At 42.3% G+C, this 4,839-nt stretch overlaps 1 long non-coding RNA gene and 1 pseudogene across 1 annotated transcript; one reads left to right on the top strand and one right to left on the bottom strand.

The window, feature by feature from the left end:
- The first annotated feature begins 1,098 nt into the window (after positions 1 to 1,098).
- On the top strand, positions 1,099 to 2,051 carry LOC144368475 (A-kinase-interacting protein 1 pseudogene; annotated as a pseudogene).
- A 114-nt stretch (positions 2,052 to 2,165) lies between these two features.
- Positions 2,166 to 3,395, bottom strand: LOC144369996 (uncharacterized). The gene is made up of 2 exons (XR_013429898.1): positions 3,178 to 3,395; positions 2,166 to 2,541 (listed from the first exon to the last, which is right to left on the bottom strand). It is a non-coding gene; the product is annotated as an uncharacterized LOC144369996 (long non-coding RNA).
- Positions 3,396 to 4,839: the final 1,444 nt, after the last annotated feature.

Here is a 4,839-nt window from a genome sequence, read left to right as displayed (position 1 = left end):
AACATCATGTACATCCACAAGAGTAGGATCCTAATAAGATATATTCCATGCTTGTATAAATATATCAAAATAGATTCTACTGTCATGTATAACTAAAAAAATAAAAATTTTTTTAAAACTCAAAAAAAAGCTAGAGAGAATTCAGATTTTCACAAAATGAATAGATTTATATGAATAGATAGTTTATTATTAGCATAGTAATTATATGTAGTGAACTTATATAAATTTTTTTATAATAGTGGCAATGGATGAACCACAACTACACATAAACTTTCTGTTTAGTCCTACCAGCCTGTGTTTTTCATGTCCACCACACCATGCCACTCAGTTCCAGCTGGAGATAACTAGTCAGTTTGGTATCAGTGTAGATTTTCAGCACAGCTCCATTTCCCTTCAGACTCATCCCACTTCTGACTCTGTGAAGGAAACAAAGCAGGCGTGTGTGTGTGTGTGTGTGTGTGTGTGTGTGTGTGTATGTATGTATGTTGACTGCTGTGTATAACAGGAGAAAGGAGGATTCTGGAACAGCATTAGAATTCTGATAAGATGAGGAAGGAGGAAATGGACACTGGTACACAGCCATCGTCCACTACTGTTTCTGTCTCCTGTTATACCACAAACTCCTTGAGGGAGGGACTACGTCATGATCATCTTGCATTTCCCCAGCACTAGGCCTGGAACATCTTACACATTAAACAAATATTGAAATAAAAAAAGAAATATTGAACAAAACATTAGCATAAGAAACATTCAAAAACATTAAACTGGTCAGATCTAATGAAACAGATCAACTGAAACCCAAATCAGGTCAGGAGCCCCTTGCCAGGACCAACATTCTCACTGAGAAGGCTGGTGTGGACAGACAAGGAAGTGGGCGAGGGCAGATTAGGACACAGATGTAGTTTAGGGGCTACTCTGAATGGCAAAGTAGCTGGTCAGGTGCAGTAAGCTCCCTGGGAGTGAGTTGAGGTGTAAGGGCTGATGGACACTTTACCTTCTAATGAAAGTGCCCTGGAATCCTTGGAGGTGACTGCACAGTAAAGTGGTATTTGCCTAGTCTTAAAAGTGCGATAGAGAGGGTGCATATGCACTGAGAAGATGGACTGGGAGACACGGAGAACTATTTCACTGACAGCAGTGAACCAGGTGGACTAATGTTCCCTTCAGCACTCAGCTAGGCTGGATCAAGAAGTGCTGGAGTGCAGCGGGCCAAGAGGAGGGCAGTGGACTGGCATTCACAGGAGTATCCCAAAAGCAGCATAGGGATTCTTTCCCAGGAAAGATCCTACCAAGAAAGACGACTGGCAGCAGGTCCCCAGCACTTTTTTTCCCAGGAGAGAGAGAAGAAAGGTACCAAATCCTTAGTGCTTCCTTCAGAACAGTGGCTGAATTCATGGACTATACTTCAAGTCAGTGTGGGAAATATTATTCTTCTGTGGCAGAGGAAAGAGGGACAACCCATGTCTCTCATTATCACAGAGGGAAGTCGCAGCTACACATGTGCTCTTACAGAAGGCTTGGTCAGAGAAATGACAGAGAAAAGACATCCCTCAGTTCCGGAAGCAACTATGAAACATCAGCATGTTTCAGAGGCATCCCAGCCGGCCAACAACGTATCAAAAGACCTCTACATAAAAGTATATCCAGGGGCCTATTCTGTCATTGTGGGCTCAACTTCCTTGACCAAGAAGACTCACGTAGTAGCCATTGTTTACTGGACAAAGTGTCTTCCCTGTTGGCTTTCACTGCCATCACATCACTCTTTTTTTCTTTTTCTTTTTTAATTTTTTTTTACTTGTAGTTGGACACAGTATCTTTATTTTTTTATTTATTTTAGTGTGAGAACCCAGCTCCTCACACTAGCTAGGTGAGCGCTCGGCAGCTGTGCCACAACCCCAGCCCCCCAACATAATTCTTTTTTTTAAGTAGCAAGAAGAATAAAGCCATCATATGATTTTCTTAATAACTATACATTAATCCTGCTTTTAGCACTGACTGTAGAAGTCAGCCTTCCTGGGAACTGGAATATGTCTCTTTCAGTTCCATTTTAACTTGAGAGCCCCCCATCCTCATTTGCCTGAAAGTAATAATGTGATGATGCTGTCTGAGCAGTTTTTACTTCTGGCTTTCCAAGTAAAGGCTAATTATGATAATAAAGGGAAAGATTTGGAAACAGAGAATTCATTTTATTGCTATTAAAAAGAGGTCAAACACAATGTTCCCCATGTACAACTGTAGACTTTATGAAAAGACAGCAGAGAGGCTGTGGAGACATTTGCCCAAATCAGGTCTTACTATACCCTGAGGCCTCTGTGGAAGTGTTGTCCTCAAGCAGTGCCACCAAGCAGGGCCACTGTCTCCTGTGCCCCTTACACATGGGGCCTTTCTGCTGCTCATCTACAGTGAGGTCTTAATGGGGTGAAGATGCTGCTGCTTACTTGACTCTCACCTGTAGCCTGTGTTCTACCTTCCATTGAACAAGGTTTTGTCGACCACTCTTTGTAATTTGTCAGGTATTTATTGTCATAATTCTTTAACTTCCTGTTAAAAAGAAAAAGAGAAAAATCCTGAGTCCCATGCTGAGTAAAATTTTAAGGATCAAGCTCTTGCCTAGCCTGCATGAGGCACTGGGTTCGATCCTTAGCACCACATAAAAATAAGAAAATAAAATAAAGGTATTGTGTTCATCGACAACTAACAAATATTTTTTAAAACTGTTTAAGGATCAGAAATCACTGTTTTTAGAAAGTTCATTGATATATCCCAAGATTTCTTAACCTACCACACCAACTGCCAGGTAGATCATATCATTTTGAATATAGCTAATCTTTCCTCAGGAAAAATGCTACATATTATGTGACCAAAATAAAGTTTTAAATAGATCTATATTAGCATTCCCATGAGGAACAGACTCGCCTAGACAGTGAGACTAATAAAGCAGACCCGTGGGACAGCGCTATTTAAATGGAGAACCTAGCACCTCCCCTCTCCCAAGAAACCAATGATGAGCTTCATGGGTTCTATAAGCCTTCTGAAATTATATGCAAAATTGTGAGTACAATTTTCTGGAAAAGAGAGCCATTGGTTTTATAATTCTCAAAGGGCATGTGACTCCAGATGATCTAAGAACTATGTAAGGATCCCCGAAAATGACTCTTCTCAATCATTCTGCCTTACCTAGACCCCCAGGGATTTTAGTTTGAATTCTTGGGAATTCTTGTCCCTTGGATGTATCCTGGTACCTCAGTTTTCTGTGTTCAACTTCCTCTGGCAGAGTTTACAGTGGCTTCATGTTGGTTGCTTTCAGGGTCAGCTCCTTAGTAGTCCCCACCACTGTACTTTGAACTCTCTGCTGTTTGTTGTTCTTCTCTTCTTTCCAGATGTTGCAACCTCTTGTTCCTAAACCCAAAATAATTAGGTATGGTGAATATACCACCATTTTGATGAGATTAGTCTTGATGACAAGTAGAACTACATTAAGATTCACTGAATGCTTAAGTATCTATAAGCTGCTAATATTGTTCTGTATTTTTAAAGAGAAATGGACTTTTGTTAATCATTTAAAAAAAAAAAGCACAGTAGAAGTTTTATTCTCTAGTCACCAAGAGTGGAGCCAGGCTGGCCATCCAATAGGACTTTTAGTGGCATTTCCCAGCTCACTCCCTAATTGAGCCAGCCAGTCTTTTGACAGGCTGGGGCACCTCAGTTCTCATGCACCAGGCCCACAGGGTTCACCCACTTGCCCTGTTTAACCAGTTAGAACAGTGTTAACATTTCCTACAACTCTGGTAATGAAGGATTTAGAGCACCTGAGTCTGAGGAAAAACAAGTAACTCTAAGAAACCCAAAGTCCTCCTGACTTATGGTGAAACTGCTATGATCTGGCCATTGTTTCCAAGTATTTCAGGACCAAAACTGAACTTCATTCCTGCCTACACCACAGGGGGATCACACTATAGTTAGATACTTTGTGCATTTCATGAAGGCTCTGACTGAGGGGCACTGGACCTGAATCCAGACTGCACTCTGCTCACTAGACCCAGGGGTCTGGTTGCATCCTGCATCTCCCAGGAGAAGGGGGCCCTTTTCTTCTTATAGAGGCAATTACTGCTTGCCACACTAGAGCTTCATCTGCCCAGAAGGGACCCTTCAACTAACTAGCACAGAGACCTATTCCCTTGCCATTGAATTCCTAAGATGGACCCAGAAGCCTTGAACTGATTTGACATCATTCTTGACTCAACAGGAAGTACCTCAGGCTTTCTTACTATCAGTGAGACCATCATAAATGCCTGACCTCATTGATTCTGTTTACCAGATTCTTATTCCTGGCCAATCTTCCCAGCCTTGCTGATGAATATCTCCGTCTCCCCAGCTGCTGTCTTCAGAGCATCCTCTGACCCCTTGATTTCTGTGCTCAGTGGCTGCTCATCCTGCTCCTACCTGCCCCCTGGCTCCTCTCCTGGCAGTTTCCTGGCTTACAGTTTAGCTCTGAACTTTCTTTTATCTGTGCCTAGGCTCCTGCGTGAATGCTGACATCAACACTGAATGCTTCTGGTCCTGGTGTTCAATCTTGATTCTGGGCTTCAAAACTTGAAGGCTTAGCATTGACAACAACCTCTGATCTGGGCAGAAGGGATTGTTATCCACAGATGGAGTGCCTCTGTCCAACCCAATAAGACATCCTTGAGCAGCCAGACCCAACACACAGGGCATGCTTTACAGATCTCTATTTGGAACTTCCTCTGATCCAGCACTCACTCCCCACTTGTTCTTCTGCTCAGTGAGCATGGATTCATCTCACTGTTGTCTTGGATCACATGCATCCTTATAGATGAT

The sequence above is a fragment of the Ictidomys tridecemlineatus genome, chromosome 2, assembly GCF_052094955.1.
Source record: "Ictidomys tridecemlineatus isolate mIctTri1 chromosome 2, mIctTri1.hap1, whole genome shotgun sequence".
NCBI lineage: Eukaryota > Metazoa > Chordata > Mammalia > Rodentia > Sciuridae > Ictidomys > Ictidomys tridecemlineatus.
The sequence above is the reverse complement of the archived record's forward strand: the minus strand, read 5'-3'. Positions and strand labels throughout refer to the sequence as shown.